This window comes from Anastrepha obliqua, chromosome 6 (assembly GCF_027943255.1).
Source record: "Anastrepha obliqua isolate idAnaObli1 chromosome 6, idAnaObli1_1.0, whole genome shotgun sequence".
Classification (NCBI taxonomy): Eukaryota; Metazoa; Arthropoda; class Insecta; order Diptera; family Tephritidae; genus Anastrepha; species Anastrepha obliqua.
The window spans coordinates 4483406-4506212 of NC_072897.1; the positions used below are offsets into that span (position 1 = coordinate 4483406).

Here is a 22807-nt window from a genome sequence, read left to right on the forward strand (position 1 = left end):
CATATAGCCCTGAAGCTGAAATTAAGATATTGCATGGTAGAAAAATAATCCTTAAATTCAGGGAGCATATTCAGTTAATAATAAATAACTGTGAAAAATGCCAACAAATAAAATATGATAGAAAACCTATAAAACCTAAATTCTATTTGACGGAAACCCCTACGGATAAAAACGAAATTATCCATATTGATATATTAAATATTGAGGTCCATTTAACAAAACCCAATAATCACACTGGTAACGCAGACATTGAGAGACTTCACTCAATCCTGTTGGAGAAATTAACAGGAATTGACGATACAAGTCTTTCGACGGAAATGAGGATGCAGATCGTTATAGCGAACTATAACGATCGATATCACTCAACCATCAAATGTTCTCCAAGGTTCGCCAAAGATAGCATTTGCCCATCCATATTAAAAGATAGAATTATTTGGCAAAAAGAAAAGTAATAGCAAAACATAATAGCAATAGAGAAGAGTATACAGAATACAGAGAATCAGGACCCATAAAAAATTACAAAAGAGTAAGACATAAGGACCAACCATATTTCCGAATTAATCCGTTGCAAAACGTCCATCCGTCTAATATAAAAAGACCGCAAAAATTTGCGAACATACCTAATTTGGACACAGAAAATAATCACAATGATGATAGGTTTAGTATCATAGTCCATAATGGAGATACTGATTAATTTTTTTTTAGAAGTACAAAAAGAAAATGACCATAATATTATTGAAACTGTTAATAAGCAAATAGCAATAAATAATCATTTTAATGATAGTATAGAAATGATTGAAGAAAAAGTATGGAAAACATTAAAGAAATTAAAGAATTAAAACACCATAAAAATGTTTCATATGGTATGAATGTAACAGTAGCAATATGTTTATTGCTCTTATTGATTATAATAATTGTATATTGGAAAAGGAAGAATATAAAAGTAAAAATTGTTAATAAAAAGAATTATAATGAAGGGGGAATTATGTCAATGGAAACTAACCCGAAACAAAGTGTACTTGTTAATGAAAGAACTCAGGAGAGTTCTAACTCTAACGGTGGGGGAGTTATGTGGAATGGCCCCGCTCCCACACATAAAATTATGAAAAAGAAAACAACCATATTTTAATAAAAATTTATGATTGTAAAATGAGTATTGAAAAAGAAAACAATCATATTCCAATAGAAATTTATGATTGTAAAATGAACCTTAGGAATGCCACTCAGCACTTTAGAGTTAGAAATATAAATATACATATGTATGTATATGCTTAAGTGTAATCCGTTTATTGCATATACGAATGACGTGAAGTCATACGTATATGCAGATAACAAACATACTGGTGTCAACACTCAAGTATGCAAAACATATGCGAAACATACTTGAGTGAAATAAGAGAACACAGTAAAACAATTGCAGCTATGCTGCAAGTCTAAACAAAAAGTAGATTATTTGGATGGTGCTGAGTAGCATCACAAACACACATATTTACGATCTAAATATGTATATTCTGAGGCTATATTTAAGACCTAAAAATTTAAGTAAAGGCAGTTGTGGCCGAACCGCGAGGGCGACTGGCAATAGTCGCAGAAACTCCTTTTTTTTACTTTAAAATATATTAATATAAATAAAAGTTTTCAACAACATCAAGTCAAAAGAAAATTGTTATTATTCAGTAAAGGAGAGGAACAAAAAAAAAGGAATAGCCGCAACTCAAGGTTTCCTAAACAAGAAACCATAACTCGCGCGTTCTGTTCGACATCGATGTTATCTGCACCACAAAAAAGCTCGACTACATCTTGGGCTGTCTTAAATCGTGCCCACTGTTCATTTAATAACTGCAGATAACTTTCGACATTTTCTAAATCTAAAACAAATGCTTCGTCGGTGCTCTTGGTCATGTACCTTTTTATAGCATTTAGCGCGGAATCACGAGTTTTTACGAATGCGGACATTTTACGGGTGCGGTAAAATAGGTTATGTTAGCATAACGCGGTGTAGACTATAAGGCACTTAGATTCACAATTAAATCCGTTGAAAAACTAAAATTTATTTAATGCAATCATTTATTTAGATAGAGAGTTGACATCCGAGTTGACTGACGAACAATACGTAAAGAGAATAATAACGAATAATGATAATGCAAATATGTATAGCGATGAAAAAAGATATATCGATGTTGTTGAAGTGAACTCAACAAGAGATATATCGATGTTGTCGAAATGAACCCAACAACCAGGGAACCCATAGAGAGACTAGCCGCAGACAGATTGTTACACATTGATTGCGTACCCGGACATAAGGACATTGTAGAAAACGAAATTGTAGATGTGATTGCCAAAAGCGCATACAATTCGAATAAGAAAACGACATACTGAAACCTTGAAATACGGTGTATAATGACATTGCTGCGGACATGAAAACATGGATAGACAGGAGGTGGAATAATCTAGCCACTTGCGAAACCGTGAACATTATGTGTACACAGAATGCATATAAATACGTCCGATTCGTACTAGCCCTGTCTAGAAAGGAAAGCAAAACTATCATAGGTATACTGACAGGCCACAATTTGTTAGCGGCATACAAGATGAGAATTATAGTACAAACAATGATAGCTGCCGATTTTGCAATGAAGTATAAGAGTGGGAAACTCTAGAGCACCTTCTATGTTCCGGCCCTGCATTTGCTAAAAACCGAATGAAATGTATAGTAGCTCTACAATATGAGAGGTTAGAATGTCTTTCGGGGTTAGAGCTTCAGAGCTGACTTAGATTCGCAAAAGACGCAGGCTTATTACAAGAAGCCTACTACAAGGAAACGTAAGGGTCAAGCTCCATCTGCTACCACTAAGGACCAATAGGTCTATGTAATGGCTTCCAGCCAGCCAGGTCAACCTAACCCAACCTATTCTCCAACGTAATAGTTTTGTAGCCATGCAACCATACTCTTTTGCACATTTTATTGCCTATATTTAAATTTAAAGAAATCAATAGATATATTTAAGAAGGTTTTATAAGTTTCTGTGTAATAACATCTTTGGTTTTATTTCACAGATTATTTTCGTTGAAAGAATGTATAGTAAAGTATTCAGATTTCATAATTTGGCTGGTAGCACTACTCAGGTATTTGGATCATTTCCAATATGAACTGAAATACCAGGGAAGATGGTCTGATACGTTGTCATATCATTATGCCTCTTAGTAATCGGATGAGTTAGTTAAGTCTTATGAGTGTCATCTACAAATGAAGCAACTTTCTGGATTCATTATTACCAAGCAAACAAATAAGATCAATTGAAAAGCGAAAACCGGTTTACGGACAGTAACTGATATGACGGGAAGTATGCCATTAAATGCACGAAAACTTGGAGTAAAAGCAGATAGAACGAAAGTTTCCAAAATATCTCCGGATACTTATAAAGTAAAAAAAAAACGCAAGCTCACCTCCCAAATGCACATAAATTCGATTCATTATATACTCTTAATATTGCTATTGTCACTGTTACAAGTTCGTTGGACAAACTTTTTACTCCTTGTTGAACCAAAATATGATAGAATTGCTGATGGTGACTTCGTTTCTGATGGTGTCAATAATAAACCACATATAAATGCTAGCATTGCGGGTGGTAGAAATAATTCGATTGGGACGAAAACATCGCCTGGGATGATAGATGAGCGTCATCCGTTGCCAATGGTTACACGAAGTGTTGCAGCTGTTCTTATAAAAGTTAAGTATGAAACAACTTCAACAACTAAGCGTAGTATTCCAGACAGTAGTCACGTTCCAAGTTTAACAACTATTGCCACTCCACTCTTGACAACTCTACAGTAAGCTTTTATTATGCAGTGTACTTATAAGACTTATCAGTTCATAAAATTGTTTTTATTTTCGTAGGTATGTCGAAAAGTCTTCGCACCAGCAACAAATAAACCTTCACCATCGAAACTAGTACGAATTAGATTTGGAACGTGATCATGCCTTGCCTACGTCGGCGCCGAACGCCGATATATTATATTAAAAAGCAATAGTAACCCAACATATGCGAATCCGAACAGGGATCACAATCATGAACGACATTGGCATACGAGGTGTGTTCAAAAAGTATTGCGAATTATGTGTTTTTTCAAAAATCATTTATTTATTCATTAAAATCTATTTTGTCGCCTTCAAAGTAATCTCCATGAGATATTATGCCTTTGTGCCAACGTTTTTTCCAATCTTCGAAGCACTTCAAAAAATATTTTTTTTTATTTTGTTTAGCTCCTAATTCGATGCCGCCAATTTTTGTTCTTCCACAAATCCGGGCATTTCTGGCGGATTGCTTCGCTCAAATCGCGCATAACTTTCAGGTAATATTCCTCATTGACCTTTTTAACCTATGGCAAAAATCATGATGCACAACGCCCCTGCAATCGAAGAAAACAGTAAGCAAAACTTTTACATTCGACCGAGCTTAGCGCGCTTTTTTCGGTCTTGGTTCATGCCGCAGCTTCCATTGAGATGATTGAGCTTTGGTTTCCACGTCATAACCATAAAGCCACGATTTGTCACCAGTTATGACCATCTGGAGCAAATTTGGGTCGTCGTGGACAGAGTCTAACATCTCATTAGCAATGTTCATGCGATCCTGCTTTTGGTCGAAATTGAGCAGTTTTGGTAGTAATTGTGCGGCGACCTGTCTCATGGCCAAATCATTGAAAAAAATCGAATGCACGAGCCAATCGATATGTCTAATCCTCAGCAACTTATCTAACATTTTCTTCACTTCATCAATTTTTTTTGTCTGTTGTTGAAGTGCTCGTGCGTCCGGCACGCTTTCACATCTTCTTGGCGTTCTGAGAACATTTTTATCAGTGAACTAGCTTCTCCGTATGACACAGCCAACATTTGGAATGCATCCGCGCACTTAATTTTGTTTTTCACATATTCTTTGATACAGGTTCTTTGATCCATCTTTTTGAAAAGTTAAAAATTGAAGACGAGCCGAAACACGTGCAAGCAAAGCAGCTGTCAACAATTAACTGAACATTCAAAATGGCCAAACTCGTCGGCATGAGTGAAAGACATGAGTACCAACATATCACCACAAAAAACGAAATTCGAATATACGTAACCTGCGAAAATTCAAAATTCGCGATATTTTTTGAACATACCTCGTATGATAAACTCCACGCCTTTACCTTCATGTAATTTTTTTTTAACATACGACTATTTTGCATATACGGCATTGTGGCGTTTTTTTATTATTTTTATTCGTTCTATTTACAGTGCTGAATATCCTGAATGGTCAATTGCCCACAATATTCGCCACTAGCCCGTCCATTTTTTACACCACCTTTACCACCAGAATATCAGAATCCATTTGCGGATAAACCAACTTCACGCGGCACAAATAATGAGGACGTTATTTCTAACACAGGTTCTTACATAAACAGGCACCCAGGCGCGGTTATACGTTGCCGGAATGACTCGGGTTTTTCCCGACCAAGGGCTGCCGGCCCAGTAAACTAGCCCTGTCTAGTGAACAGTATATCACCCTACCCCTTAGGTCTTAGGAGCAACTCCTTGCAGCAACCGTGCTCCAAATACTTCTTCTCAGGACTGGTATTGAATCCAACCCTGGGTCAGAGGTATTCTATTGTTGTGTAAGTCATAAACGGCTCCACCCGAACTCCACCTTGATTAAGTGCAATAAGTGCAACGGTGACCTGTTCAGGCATTAAGACTCATAGGGAGTGGTCCACACGGTATGTGGCCTCGTGTTGTTCCCGCCAGCAGGCGTCTGATACCTCCACGGCTACTACTACCCCTGATAGGCCGGCACCACCAACCGCCACCACAACCCACAACTCCACGGTAAGGAGCCTATCGAAGCAACAAAACTCCGCTGACATAGCCCATTCCCTTCCCTCCTGCTCCAACCCCAGTGCGGGGACAAACCGGCAGCTCTTGGTCCCCCGCACAGTCTGTTCCGTGTGTCAGACCGGAACACCTCGGAACCTGATATCAGTCAAGTGCAATTCATGCAATGGCTGGTGCCATTTTGGGAGGTGTTCCGGCCTGCGCACCACCCGTGAGTGGCCAACTGACAACGTTGCCCCCTGCTGCAGAGCTCTTCAGCCGCAACCGCCCTCCGTGGTGCGGCCGCCCACCACCAACAACTACAGCGGAATGCACAGCAGGCCCAACGTAGGCAACCCCACGAGTCTCTCATCCCCCGTGTTACTACTACCTTACCAAGAAGCTTTAAGCTTCTTCAATATAACTGCAACGGACTTACGAGCAAGGTCGACGAGATAGTTGACTCTATTAGCCGCTACAGTATCCCAATAGCTGCGGCCCAGGAAACCAAGCTGCACGCCAGGTCCTCTCTGATCAACAAGGATAGCTATAACGTGCACAGACATGATCGCGAGCGAGAAAATGGTGGTGGCCTAGCGTTTATAGTCCACCACACCATACAGTGCAGTATCGTCTTATTGATGAAGGCATCGACCACAGGGACAGAACCTTAGAATGTCAAGTCAATGTCTCGATTGAGAGACCTGCCGACTTCGTTTCCGCGAATCACCGGTCCTATTTTAACTTTAAAAAAGCTAATTGGGCTCGCTTCGCGGAATTCACAGAAGACACCTTTGCCACTCTTCCCATCGTCACCAATGTGCGCGCAGGTGAACGCGCATTCCGCAAGGTGCTCACAGCTGCTGCGGCTCGCTTCATCCCTGCTGGAAGGCTCAAGAACATTTTGCCTCATATCACAGCCGAAGCAGCCAGCTTGGCGAACGAGCGTGACCACCTACGCCAATTTGGAGATCCGGCAACTGGCATATCAACATAAGCGGACTATATGGGTTGAGCATCTGAAGGTCTGCAACCTCACCACTGGTGTGAGTAAGCTCTGGTCCACCGTTAGGTCCCTGTCGAACCCGACGAAGTACAACGACAAGGTGGCTATCACCTTCAACGGCTGCACTTCGTCGGATCCGAGCTAGTTTAGCTTACTTTTTACACTGCATCCAAGGGCCAAGCGTCGTGCCTCCAGAAGCCTGCACAAATTAGCGAACGACAGCGCGCCACTTGCTTTCTCTTGCGATGAGGTTCAGGAGGCCATCAACAAAACAAAATCCTCAAAAGCCATTGGCCCTGACGGACTGAACGCGCTGATGTTGAAGCACCTGGGACCATCGGAAGTAGGATATCTCACAAAGGTTTTCAATTTGTCCTTGGCCACTTTCATTATCCCTGACAATTGGAAAGCAGGGAGAGTGGTCCCACTACTGAAACCCGGAAACCCGCCAGCCAAGGGGAATCTTATTGTCCGATAACTCTCCTTTCCTCAGTCAGACACTTGGAGCCCTTCTACCCCCACTCTTCACGAAACACCTGGCTCCAGCCCCACACCAGCATGATTTCCGGCGAGCGCAAAGCCCACCACTGCACTCACCGCCATAAACGCCCAGATAAACCGCGGGCTTAGCCAAAACCGCCCCTACGAGTGGACCGTCCTAGTAGCGTTGAACCTGAGGAAAGCTTTCGACACAGTCAGCCATTCCACGCTACTAGATTATATTTATCAGTCCACACTTCCGCCAGGGCTGAAGAGGTGGTCTGCAACCTACCTGAGCGGTCGTCACTCGTCAGTGATTTTTCGAGACCAAATATGAAAGCAAAAGAAGATTAAGTAAGGTGTACCGCAGGGTGGTGTCCTTTCACCCTTGCTGTTCAACTTCTATAACTCGAAGCTCCCCCAACCACCAGTCTCCCTGGTCTCATACGCTGACGACTGTACGACAATGGCGTCGGGAAATGACATCGATGGTCTGTGGTCCAAAGTGAACAGCTGCCTCAACGACCTTTCTCGTTTCTTCACTGTGAGGAACTTCCAACTGTTCTCCACTAAGTCTACGGCGACCTTCTTTACCACCTGTACAAAGGAGGTCAAGCTGTCCCTTAAGGTAAAAGTCGACGACACACCAATTTCGACGGTAAACAACCCCAAAATTTTGGGTGTAACCTTCGACAGCGTGCTCTTCTCCTCAGCACACACAACCGCAATTGCCACTAAAGTCCAAAATCGCAACAAGGTCCTCAAATCGCTTGCCGGCAGCACTTGGGGTAAAGACGAAGAACTGTTTCTATCGACATTTAAGGGAATTGGTCGGCCGGTTCTAAACTATGCTGCGTCTGTCTGGTCGCCTGGAACTAGTGACACGCAGTAAATAAAGCTACAGATTTGACAAAATACTGCTATTCGGACAGCGACCGGTTGCCTCCTGATGTCCCCTATTCAACACCTTCACAACGAGGCACAAATGCTCCCTGTAATGGAGCACAATAAACTGCTCAGTAAGCAGTTCCTGTTAGGGTGCTACCGTAGGTTTCACCCTTGCAGACACCTCCTAGAGCCAGAGCCGCCTCCCAGGCACGTCAGGAGGCACCTACTATACTACGTCGACGAGATCCAGGACAAAACAAACAGAGAGCTGCTGGACCTGACAGTGTTTAGACAGACATTAAACGACATTCACCGGGCGATTGTTACCACCTTCATAAGCTCCCGTCCAGTGAACGCCGTAATCGGATTCCAACCACCACCCATTGCAGATGATTAGCTCCAGCTTCCCCGTGAGACACGAGTACCACTGGCACAACTAGGATCTGGATACTGTAGCAGGTTAAACTACTACTTATCCAGATTTGACCCCGACATACCAAACATGTGTTCGGCATGTGAAGATACTCCGCGCGACACTAACCACCTCTTCACATGCCCTTTTAAACCTACTCATCTAACACCCCTCTTCCTCTGGACTCAACCCGTCGAAACAGCATTTTTCCTGAGCCTACATTTAGATGCGCCAGACGAAGACGACCAGTAATATACCCTACGCCGACGGGGCTTCTATTACTGTTAAAGCAACAACAACAAACAACAACCACCCCCGAGTTTGATGCCTGGCCATGAACGCATTCCGTTTAGTCCACCAGATTTAGCAGCATCAACTGGCGGTAACTCCGAAGATGGATTGATCCCCGTTGTGTCCACTGCTGATAGTGGTGGCACTACCAACATACCTCTTGTTCCAATTACGGAACCAGATCGTAAAAAAGCTCTGAACACTCCTTCGCAAAGCAGCGGCGGTTATGGTACACCGAATGCCGGCACTTCTAATGTTGGTAATAGTAAAAATGTTTATGACTCTGGTTCAGAAGAGGTTCCATTGCAAATGGGCAATTTGCCGCAAAAGCACCGCACAAAACAGGAAGTTTTGCCAAGCATAAGTCGAATTGTAGGTGGCTCCAATGGTAATAATGGTGAAATACTAGAGGTACTCCTAAAACAGGCCACTACTCATCCGTTTCATGATCACACTCGACCACCATCGTCCCCCATAATGCTTTAAAATGGGGGTAATACGGCCAAACAAGTTGAAAGTAGTGAAGATAGAGAAATGGCAGGTGGCTCAAACATAAACCAAAGCAAAACCAGTCCCGCTGAGAGTAGCGGTTCGGAAATATATGATGCGAAGAGGATTGAAAGAGTTAAAAATAAATCTTTCGGGCAGCTGAAAGCCTACGGTAACCACTCATATGGTGGAATAAATGGCAGTAGAATGAGCACTCAAGGTAGCAGCTCTACTCCGGCAACAGGAACTGCAACAGACGAGGAACTGGGAACGGCTGCAGGAGCTTCTTCTGTCATCTTAACGTCATCAACAGTGAGAAGTGCGACTATACCTGTCGCTAAGAGTACTACTTTGTCAGCAACAGTTGCCAGCGGAAATATCGGCAGTGGTTCTAGATCCTCGATATCGTCTTCCACAGCTGCTGCCGCATCCTCACAGTCTACCTGGGCTGTTGCATGGAACATTCATGTTTACTTTTCGGTTGTATTGTTCACAATTTTGGCAGTTTACTCCTTACATAAAGTGCTCACTTACAATAAGTTGACACATCTATTTTCACAATCATATTACTTGTGCATTCATTTTGTTTTGATTGTGACATGTTCAGCACGAATTTTTTATTTGTTTTATGATGCCTACAATATTCGTGCTACATTCAATTTGTTCGTTTCTGAGTTATTACTTAACCTACCGGCAACGTTATTGACCATTTCTTTTTCAATACTCATATTATATCTATTTGTGAAAGCATTAAACCATAAAACGCCTAACCGTTGTGGTGGGCTGTAGTGTGCACGTGGTGCTCTGCATTACACTGCATTATGTCGAATCGTACACCCTACAAAATCAACAGCAGCAGCACTTGTTATACCAACAACAGCAGCAACAGCTTTTGCACCAACTCCAGCAGAAGCTAATCATTGCTGCAGAATGAACTAATTTGTTAGCTTCAGCAACTGTCGACAACGCAAATTCTGCTCTTCTGCTGCAATCCGCTGCTGCGACGACATCTAGTTTGGTAAGTGTTGTACCTTTATTTGTACCGTGTTTTGAAACGAATACTTCGCAGTAAATCTCAAAATTATATAAATGGATATCAGAATCTATCATATGCTATACATGTCACCATAGCAACTGCTTTAATGTTTGTTCTCCTCGCTGATTTGCGCATATTTGGCACCATTAGCATATCCACCACGTGACCTCTTATACAGCAATTAACTGCAGAGATTGATTGGTTGCAAATTGCCATAATCACATTACTTTCGTGGGTTGCCGGGTTGAAGACTAGCGGGGGCAGTAGTAGTGGGGCAGCTACTACTTTAGCACCTAATGGCAATGCGCGTTATAGCGTAGCCAGTACAAATGAAGGTGGCAATGTACTATATTTGACAATGATACAGTTAATCGGGGAAATATACGCACAATCACTTTCACCACAATCATTCAAATGTGACTGGTTTCTTTTTCCCGTGTACGTCCAGTTCTAGGCAAGAGCAGCTTGACACAGACTATCCAGCCGTGTGTAATACAAATAAAAATGTTCATACGTACACACCCTTGGGGGAACCTGTTATCCCTATAGGGCGCGTCCCCAGGTGGTGGATAGGGGAACGCCTCCCAGACATGGAAGGTAGGAGAGTAGGTCTCCCGCGAACCACACAGGTCGAAGACGTAAACTTCGTTAAAAAAACTCCCTCAACCCAAGGTGTCATGCGACCCGTGCCTATTGGGTGGGTTTGGCAGCCGGGGGACTAAATAAGGCTGTCTTCGTACGGAGCCCTCCTGATATCAGGCCGCCTCAGGTTGTAACGGTGGCCTTGCCATGGTATGGGGCGCTGCCATGGTCGACCGGATATTTCCCCTATATCCTCTTTGGTCACCGCGCATGGCGACATGCGCAGCTCCCTTGGCGGGGCAGGTGACCGTACGAACCAGATGAAATGAAACCACAAAAACTTAAAAATTCGGATGACGGGAAAACAAACACGGAACAAACGGACAAAATGACGGGAAAACATACCGACGCATCGACAGCACGGACTGATAAAAAACCAAACACGCGGACAGAACTACAGGACAAGCAAACAGACAGACAGAAGGAAGCGACGGACGCACTTAAAAAACAGACAGACAATTGGACAAGACGTACAAGCAAGGACGAACTGAGGATGACGGGGTCACCCTCAGAGGATGAGCTCTTGGCCTCCAGCCAAGAAACAGTTGAGGGCAAAGCTGTGGGCCACAGCACGCCAACAACCATAAATGAACCAACAACACCCGCTAAAGCCATGAGGCAAAAGCGCACTAATAAAGGCCCATCAAGGTAGACCTGTAGCTCTACCAGAGGTCTCTCGCTATCCTTGGCAGGATTCGTTAGAACGAGACCGAAGGTAAAGCTCATCCCAAAGATGAGGCTGACAAGGCAAGGTGTCAAAAGGTGGTGGACGAATACCTGGCATTCCAAACCGCCCGAAAGACAGAGGCCAAAAAACGTAACCGTTCGCAAGACGAAAACAAGAGGGCAACAAAGAAGCACAAGATCTCAGATCAGGGTGCGGTTGTCCCCAAACTTACCAAACAATTCAGTGAGGTGGCACGGGACCATCTTCAAATGGCACTGGTGGACGAAACTTCCAACCGCGGCAAACCTGTGCTTGACAAATGGTCGGAGATTGAGGCACGGTTGTCTCGCATAGTCGTCGACCATGTCATGGCGAACCCGGAGGGTCAATCCCCAGGTTTCGACTCGGTGGAAGTGGTTCGCGGTTGCCGGGTAATCAAATGTGATGACCAATACTCATTGCATTTCCTTACAAACGCGATTGGCAAAATTCAGAACAGCTGGGATGGCTTGAGGCTCAAGCTCATTCCAGCTAGCGAGATACCACGAAGGCCGAGGGCTCGCATCTGGATACCAAACATGGAGTTTGAAGCCAATCAGTTAATTCCCTATCTCCAGGCTCACAACCGCTCAGTGCCGATGGCCGATTGGTCGATCATCAAAGCGGAAGCTCCGCAAAAGCACAGCGTGTCGTTCCTCCTTCAAATCACAGAAGAGAGCCTTGAACCACTGCAAAAAGTGGAAAATAAACTTCGGTTTGGCATACGGAAGGCCCTGCTGAAGATATTCCGTTCTGCGAATCCGGAGGAGGAGCAGGATGAGGTCGACGGCACCAGCGAACTGCTGATTGGAATGCAGTTAAATGATGCCGAACCTGCGGAAGCAAACCAATAAAAAATGGTTTTAAAGGTTGTCCAAATTAACCTGCAGCACTCACAAACTGCAACGGACAACCTAACCGTTCTCCTAGGGGAGGAGAACGTTGACATAGCCCTAATACAGGAACCCTGGGTGCGGAGCAACGAGGTGAAGGGGTTCCCGGGAAGAAACTACAATCTGTACTATAAGCGTACTCAAGGTAATCCTAGATCATGTATTGTAGCCAAAAAACACTTAAACATATTTTTAATCCCATCATACAGTTCACAGGATGTGACGGCCGTTGAGGTGGAAGCTCCTGACGGTGTCAGCATCACACTTGCATCCATCTATATGGCACATGATCGGCCAGCACCGCCCGAGGAGGCTTGTGGGCTTGTGCTTGAAGGAGCCAGGAACAAAACCCTGCTACTCGGATGCGACGCCAACGCGAGGCATGCGTTGTGGGGAAGCTCTGAGACAAACGACCGAGGTGAGTCTTTATATAATTTTATTATTAATACTAACTTATCGGTATGTAACAGGGGTAACACTCCCACTTTCACCTTTCCTAGTACGGAGTACTTCAGAGGATGGGAGGAAGTGATTGATGTTACTCTACTGTCTGAAAATAGCTCAGTAAGGGTAGATAATTGGAGGGTATCCAATAAAACGTCCTTTTCTGATCATAGTTGGATCCTCTACGATTTAGATCTTAAGGTACATCCACCCCTACCGTATCGAAATCCTTTAAGAACCAACTGGAAGAGGTTCAAAAATGCAGTAAACAAGAGGATAGGAGAGATTCCTATCTCTCAAATCACTCTCACGGAAAACCTTGAGAGTAGGGTCATAACACTGGAAAAGGCATTTAGTAGGGCCTACAAAACGTCCTGTCCCATAAAATTTAGCAAAAAAACTCACCCTCCTTGGTGGAGCAGTGAGCTCTTAAAACTAACAGTACAAGAAGACAGTACAAGAAGGCAATCAGGGCCGCCAAAAAAGAGAGCTGGAGGGAATTTTGTTCGTCAATCGAATCCACCAGGAATTCTGCTAGGCTCAGCCGTGTTCTTTCCAAAGACCATTCAATGGCTTCTTGGGTCAAGAAACCTGATGGAACTTGGACTGCTACAGCAGAAGAATCGCTAGAGCTTCTGCTAAACACGCATTTTCCGGGATGCAGCGCTTACGAAAGTGAGAGGGGAAACATTAGGCGGAGCCAATATAATCCACAGCATCTTGCAAATGAAATTATTACCAAAGAAAAAGTTGCATGGGCAATCAAATCTTTCTCACCCTTTAAATCTCCGGGGCCAGATGGGATCATTCCAAAGATGTTACAGGAAACCTTGGACTGTACCCTACCATGGCTAGAGGAAATTTTTAAAGCGTGTTTAAACTTAGGCCATATTCCAGATAGCTGGAAACTAGTCAAGGTCGTCTTCATACCAAAAGTAGGTAGAAGAGGACATGAATCAGCGAAGGACTTCAGGCCAATCAGTCTTTCGTCTTTCCTGTTAAAAACTTTTGAAAGACTTTTGGATATGCACCTCAGAAGCTCTTTGGAGAGCTCTGGTATATCAACTGCACAACACGCATACCTTAAAGGCAAATCTACGGAGACAGCGCTTCACGAGGTAATCCGAACTATAGAGGGCTCTCTAGAGAGCAAACATTATACCATGGCGGCATTCCTGGATATCGAAGGCGCCTTTAAGAATGTGAGCACAGATGCCATCCAACGGGCGTTGATAGACCTGGAGGTGGACAGTTGCGTTAGTAACTGGGTCATCTCCATGCTAGAAACCAGGATCATCAAAGCTAATATGGGTAATATCAACATAACCAAGAAGGTCCACGGGGGCACTCCACAAGGGGGAGTATTATCTCCACTTCTTTGGCTATGTGTGATCAGCAAAATCTTAACAAAACTTGACGGAGGTGGGGTAAAAGTGGTGGCGTACGCTGATGATGTGGTGTTAATGGTGTCACGATAATACGATCAGTGGGATCATCCAAAGGGCGTTAGGTGAGCTTAAATCTTGGGCCACAGGATGTGGGCTAAGTTTAAACCCACGTAAAACAGAACTTATGCTCTTTACCACCAGATACAAGGTACCAACTTTCACCCTACCAAATATCAACGGACAAACTCTGTCACTATCAACCAGCGCAAAGTACTTAGGAGTAATTCTGGACTCCAAACTTAGCTGGAAGTTAAACATCGAAGAACGGGTAAGGAAAGCAGAAATTGCTTTATATGCCTGCAAACGTATGCTTGGAAGAAAATGGGGTCTTCAACCTAAGCATACATACGACCCATTCTATCGTATGGTTCGGTAGTTTGGTGGAAAGCTCTAGGGAGAGAGTACAATACCAAATTACTCGGCAGAATACAAAGATCAGCCTGTGCAATAACGGTCGGTGCAATCAGATCATGTCCTAGAGAGGCTCTCAATGCTCTGACACACGTTATTCCAATAGACCTACATATAAAGAAGACGGCAACCATGAGTGCATTTAGGTTAAATGAAGCGGGTCGCTGGAAAGAAAAAACTTATGGTCACGCTAGTCTATTATTGCGACAAACTCAGTTAACCTCGGTGAGGACTGACTACATCGTCCCGATGGTAACGTTCAATAGGAATTTTGCCACACTCTTTCCATCTAAAAAAGAGTGGAAAAAGGGATTCTCTCTAAACAACTTCGATACCACAGTCTATACAGATGGCAGTAAAATGGATTGTGGTGTTGGAGCTGGTATATATTCTCATAGACTTGGAATTGAAAAATCTGTGCGTCCCCCTAATACCAGCAGCGTCTTCCAAGCGGAAGTACTAGCAATTGGGGAAGCCTGTAGGTTACTAATCGCAGTTTTCTCTTTCAAGGGCAATATCGCTATTCTTTCGGATAGCCAAGCTGCAATCCAGGCGCTGGACGCGACTATAACAACCTCTAAAGTGGTGGAGCAAAGCAGGAGTAGCCTCACCAACTTGAGTGAAAACCACAGAGTAACCTTAATTTCGGTCCCGGGACACCGGAACATAGAAGGTAACGAAAAAGCTGATGAACTGGCAAGAGGGGGATCTGCCATGAATAGCGCTCTTGCAGTACCAGTATTCACTCCACTAGGTGCGGTCAAGAATGCAATTTCCCTAAAATACCTTCGAATTGCAGATTGTAGATGGAAAGACCAGACGAAATGCAAAATCAGCAGAACGTTATGGCCCACCTACAACCTCAAGCAATCGTCGACATTAATAAACATGAAACGACGGGACACCTGTAGACTTACGGCAGTCATAACTGGAATCTGGGCTATCGGAGAACAAAATGGGCATCCCTCATAACACATACTGTCATAGTTGTAAACAACCGGGGGAAAAAGAAACAATCTTCCATTTCCTCTGTGCATGCCCTGCCCTATGGAAGGACAGAATGTTAACCCTGGGCAAACCGCTGTTCGAGAGTCTCGAGCAGCTGTCTGGCTAAAAAGTCAAGAACCTAATAAGGTTCCTAAACCGCACAGACTGGATATAGTCCTGCTGTAAATAACTGTTAAACAATTTGGTAACGAGGATGTGGCAACAAAATGGTGCGGAAGCGCTAGTTGGATTCTGGATGAATCACCACTCTAACCAACCAACCAACCAACACAATGCGCATTGGTAAACTTATATACGACGACAGTTATGCACTGAATTCTCTTTCACGTAACGGACAATCTCAACGACTGGACTAGGTAACAGCGTTATTTCTACTAGTTCAGCTAGCACACGTGTTGCAGGTGAATTTCAGTTGCAAACACACCTAACATATCAGCGACCATACGATTCAGGGTCCCTCAATAGTGCCGTGGGGAAGCATAATGATAGTGAGTACGGCACGCGGAGAGCACTGGCTAGTGGCGGCGGACGTTATTGTCATGATGTACCCTAATATGCAGATTACTTATTGGATGCTACAACCGATCAGTATGAAAATCCAAATTTTGATCTTTGTGGTTCTGGGTTTTGTATAGCCTCGGAGAATCGAAATGGAGCAAAAATATGTACAAAATTTTCAACTACTTCGACAACGGCTAGTAGTAGTGTCATACTCAAAACCACGAATTTCGTAGCAAAGAATGAACAAAGTTACTGACAGCTTATACGTTGCTAATTATGATAGCCCTAAAACCACATTATTTCATTCGTTATATGATTGAAAGCAAAAAAAAACTATTTGTTAAACAACTCTGGTATATAGAAACAGTTGTAGGGCATGTTCGCCGCACCCAATAATTACAAGAATATTGGGATCATGTTACTTTTTTGATGGCCTATTGCCGATCAAATATTATATGATTAGCTGTCGCAGTATTGCATTAGTTATTTCCCGTCGAACGTGTTTTTTGTTTGAACCAATAACTCCGTTTCATCTGAAATCAATTTTATGCCAAAACTACTAAATGGGAAACTTTCAACTTCAAAATATTATAGTATTTTTTAAATAAAAAGGTGATTCTCTGAGTTTTATATCAGTTTGTAATATATGTATTGTTTTTTTTTTGTATCCGGTGCATTTTTGGGAAAACTGGCACTTAATGACATTTTAAAATAGGTTAATATAGGAACCAAAACAAAATGCATCAATGTGCAAGAATAAAATAGAATTTTTGTACTTTTAGCAAATATTTTTTTATTTAACTAAAAAGCGACATATTGTACATAACAAATCAATGTAAGAAATGGAAGCGACTTGTTTCTTTTCTACATTGTTTGGGAGAAGTGTAATTAAACAAGTGTGAGATCTATGTATATTTACTTTTAATTTTTGTATTATTTATAAAATATAATTTTCTTTTAAGTCGAATTTCTTCGTGGAAGTCGGGCATAATGTTAAAAGGGTTAGATATATACCTATAAATACGACCCTATTCTTAAAAATCCATTTTCTATTGGTTTCACTTCTCTTAAGTATTTACCTATCACTTCAATTTATTCATTTTAAACATACTTTACTCATTAGGGCTTTCTAACGAAAGGACCTACTCCTTCGAGGGCAATTGTAAATCAAATTCGAAAGTATAGTGCAGTTAATTAACATTAAAGTTGTATACTGGAATATTTTGCCATTTGCTTCTACCATACCTTGTGAATAAAAAAAGTGTTAGCTCCCGTTCATCAAACAATATTAAAAAAAGGCCACCATGGTTGCCATAGTTAAACTTACACAATTTAGCATACAAATATTATATAATTTATTTACGCAACCCTTCAAAAATAAGCGAAAACCTACAAAATATGTAAGCACTCTAAAACCTCCAATTACATTCATTCACAGTACATTTATAAAAACATGAATGAAACCAGAAATAGGGATGATAATTGGCGCGTACACTTCTGTTAGGTGTTTGGCCGAGCTCCTCCTCCTATTTTTGGTGTGCGTCTTGATGTTGTTCCACAAATGGAGGGACCTACAGTTTCAAGCCAACTCCGAACGGCAGATATTTTTATGAGGACCTTTTTCATGGCAGAAATGCACTCGGAGGTTTGCCATTGCCTGCCGAGGGGCGACCGCTATTAGAAAAATGTTTTTATTAATTTTGCTTTCACCGAGATTCGAACCAACGACCTCTCTGTGAATCCCGAATGGTAATCACGCACCAACCCATTTGGCTACGGCGGCCGCCTAAAGTGTTATAGTTAATCTAAAAAAAAAAATAATAATATTAATGACGCTCCTAAAATATTAATAAGAGAAATATCACAAATACAAAATATTTTGTACATATGGATGTAGTTAGACAAACTTCCATACATACAGTTAGTAACATAAATAAGTACACAGGAACCTGATTTATGGAATTGTTTGACGCTAACGCTTTCCTTAATATGAAATCAAAATATTTTACACATGGTAATTGTGTACTGGGATAAGCTTTCATATGCGCCTTAATTTAGCTGTAAATTTTAGGTACCGTTATCCACGCTTTGCTTTGTCTTTGATGCCAGCCAAATTTATGTCACAAAAGTTAGTATACAGCAAATGATAGTTCAGTTAGCATAACATTTATTTTTACGCATTGATTAAAAAAGTTAAAACTATTCAAAGGAAATAATTAAAGTGAGTATAAAAATTTATGGAAGTAAGTTTTGTATTAATTTTTGCGACATTTTTAGCAATGGCACCAAGAGGGAAAGAGCTTTCTGATGATTTAAAAAAACTGAAGATTAAAATTCTGAAGATTTAAAAACCCTTTAATGTGATTTTTTAGCTATTATCTTTTGAAACAGTTGGTTTAAACAGCTGACCCACGTTTCGTGTTTTGTTTCACTGTCAAACAGCTTCAGTTTGGTCTATAATTTAACTATGAATCGTGTTACAAACGAACAACGCTTGCATTCATTAATTTTATTATAAAAATACGTGTTCTGTTAAAAAAATTCGAATGTTCGAAAAATTGTGTTCAGCGACGATGCTCATTCTTGGAACAATGGGTACGTAAATAAGCAGAATTGTCGATTTTGGAGTGAAGATCAGCCAGAAGAATTGCAAGAGCTACCAATGTATCCAGAAAATGTCACAGTTTGGTGCAGTTTATGGGCTGGAAGTATCATTGGACCGTACTTCTTCAAAGATGCTGCGAATCGTAACGTAACTGTAAATGGTGAGCGCTACTGTGAAATGATATCCAACTTTTTTTTTGCCCAAAATGCAGGAGCTTGACTTGCATGACATGTGGTTTCAGCAAGACGGTGCCACGTGCCACACAGCACGCGTAACAATGGACTTGTTGAGAGGCGTTCGAGACCTGTCAATTGGCCACCCAGATCGTGCGATATAACGCCTTTAGATTACTTTTTGTGAGGCTATGTTAAAGCTCTTGTTTATTCAGACAAGCCTACTTCAATTAACGCATTGGAAGACAACATTAAAGCATTTATATGTGAGATACCGACCGAAACATTGGAAAGAGTATGCCAAAATTGAACTAAGCGGATGGACCATTTGAAGCGCAGTCGCGGTCAACATTTGCATGAAATAATCTTCCAAGATTAAATTATATGGACTGTACTATCGATTTAAATAAAAATTGCATGCATTTTTCTGAATTTTACGTGGGTTTTTTTGAAAAACTTTGCTATAGCTATAGGAACTTAAATCATTGCGAGAAATCGGTTGTTTGATAGATAGGAGTTTTGCTACAGTTGAAAATATTGTGAATAAATATAAAACTGCGGGAAGCACCACTAATAAAGAGCGTTGTGGGCGTCCCAGAGATAGAAGCTTAGTCGCACGGAAAATCAGGACAAACCCCAAAATAAGTGCCCCAAAATTGAAATCTGAAGTTGAAAATGAGCCTGGAAAACAATTTAGCACCAAACTATTCGCAGGGTGCATAGTGCTAGTTATCATGGGAGCAATGTTAAGAAAAACCCCTTCGTTAGTAGTGTCAATCGGAGTAAACGGATTCCATTCGCCAAAGATCATGAAAAATATGACCAAACGTTTTGGAACCAAGTCATATTTTCTGTTGAGTGTAAGTTCAGTATCTGTGGATCTGATGGCCGTGAAAAAGTTTGGAGAAAAGTGAACGCGGAATTGGATCTGAACAATATGACCGGCACTGTGAAGCATGTAGGGGGCTCTGTGATAGTGTGGGGATGTATGGCTGCAAACAGGGTTGGAAACTTGGTATTTATCGAAAATATTATGGACCGATATGGGTATTTAAATATTTTGAAAAAAAAAGAACGAAAAATAAAGAAAGCGCTACGAAATTAGGCCTTGGAGGAACGTTTATCTTCCAGCAGGATAATGACCCGAAGCTTACATCCAACATTGTACGAGAGTAGCTGTTATACAATGTGCGAAAACCGCTGAAAATACCACCACAGTCCCCGGACACCAACCCAATCGAACATTTATGAGAACATTTAAACCGGCAAATACGTAAACATCCGATTAGATTTAAGAAACAACTGAAAAACGTCCTTCAAGAGGAATGGAATAAAATACCACCAGCTGTAACTGAAAACTTGGTGAAATCAATGCCATCACGACTTAAAGCGATTGTAAAGTCTAATATGTAGTTAACCTACCAAATACTAGGATTTGATTTTAATTACGTTTTTGATTTCACAAATTAATAATATGATGAACAGTATACTTACTTTTGAGACATGAATTTTTATAAAGTTTAATATAAAAACCTTTAATTTTGTTCCTTTTCAAAATTTTGTCATTATTTGGATTAAATATGATTTTTGTATTTCATTCATGTAAATAAAACACAATTTTGTTATAACTTAGGTTGTGTGAAGGAATTGATTGGGGGAAAATTGAAAACGGGTCCGGTGTATACTTACTTCTGTTATTAACTGTAGCTAGTGCTATGATGCGACGAGGAAATATTGCAATTTACCAGGCTAAATAAAGTTTTCGGTGGTTTTCACATAGTTTTTGTTTTTTAAAGTTGAATAAGTTCAATGTAGATGAATTTATTTATTTCGGTTATACAATAACTGTGCCCATGCATGAGCGTTGCATTGCAATGAGCTATTTGGTTCTGAGTCCTAATGAGCTATTTTTGTTGGATTTAGGTCCAGATCGTTTCGATAACGAAGATCCGACAGTGGGGAGAAACGATGGGCAATTCGAAGCATGAACAGAACCAGAAACAATGTTGCAAGTTTGTTGGTTGGTTGGATAAAGTGGTGATTCGGCCAGAATCAAACTAGAGCTTCCGCACCATTTTGTTGCCACATCTTCGTTACCAACTTGCTTAAAAGTTATTTTCAGCATCACTATATCCAGTCTGTGCGGTTTAAGAACCTTATTAGGTTGTTGACATCTAAGCCAGACAGTTGTTCGAGGCTCTCGAACAGCAGTTGGCCAAGGGTTTATATTTTGTCCTTCCATAGGGCAGGGCATCCACAGAGGAAATGGAAGATTGTTTCCTTTTTCTCGGGCTGTATACAACTGTGACAGTATGCATTGTGAAGGATACCCATTTTGGCTGCTTGTTCTCCGATAGACCAAAAGTTAGTTATGACTGCCGTTAGTTTTTGTTGTTGTTGTTGTAGCAGCCTAAACATTCCCCTTACTTACATATGGGGAATGCTGCTAGAGTGACAGTCCTTGGCCGGATATAAGTCCGGGTCGTTTCGGTAACGTAGAACCGACTCTCGTTAGTCTCCAGGCCTCCCTACGTTTCATGTTTATTAATGTCGACGATTGCTTGAGGTTGTAGGTAGGCCATAACGTTCTGCTAATTTCGTATTTCGTCTGGTCTTTCCATCTACATCGGTGAGGTAGTTGTTCACTTTGACTGGACTCATTGCCCGACGCCATTATCGTCCAGTCGTCAGCGTGTGTGACCAGGGAGACTCCCTCTGGTGGTTTGGGGAAGTTTTGAGATGTAGAAGTTTAAAGCAAGGGTGAAAGGACATCATCCTACGGAACACCTTCCTTAAAATTCCTCTGTTTAGATGTATGGTCACGAAACATCACTTACGAGTGACGAACACTCAGATAGTTTGCGGACCACCTCTACAGCCCTGGCGGGAGTGTGGACTGATAAATATAATCTAGTAGCGTGGAATGGCTGACTGTGTCGAAAGCCTTTTTCAGGTCCAACGCTACAAGGACAGTCCTCTCGCAGGGGCGGTTTTGGTTAAGCCCACGGTTTATCTGGGCGTTTATGACGGTGAGTGCAGTGGTGATGCTATGCACTGGACGGAAACCATGCTGATATGGGGCTGGGGCCAGATGTTTCGTAAAGAGTTGGAGGAGGAGGGCTTCAAGTGTCTTCACTACTCTGGCAAGGAGAGTTATCGGGCGATAAGATTCCCCTTGGTTGGCGGGTCTCCCAGGTTTCAGTAGTGGGGCCACTCTCCCTGCTCTCCACTTGCAGGGATGATGAGAGTGGCCAAAGACAGGTTGAAGACCTTTGTGAGAAATCCTACTCCCAAGGGTCCTAGGTGCTGCAGCATCAGCGTTTTCAGTCCTTCAGGGCCAATGGCTTTAGATGATTTTGCTTTATTGATAGCCCCCTGAACCTAATCGCTGAACAAAGCAAGGGGCGCGCTGTCGTTCGTCAGTTTGTGCAGCTGTCTGGTGGCACGACGCTTGGCTCTGTCGGCAGGAGGATGCAGTATAAAAAGTCGGCTGAAATAACTCGCGCATCTCTTCGTGTCCGACGAAGTG

General features: G+C 42.1%; 1 pseudogene; it reads left to right on the plus strand.

The window, feature by feature from the left end:
- Positions 1-3454: 3454 nt before the first annotated feature.
- Positions 3455-22807, plus strand: part of LOC129249898 (uncharacterized) — a 38216-nt pseudogene continuing 18863 nt past the window's right edge.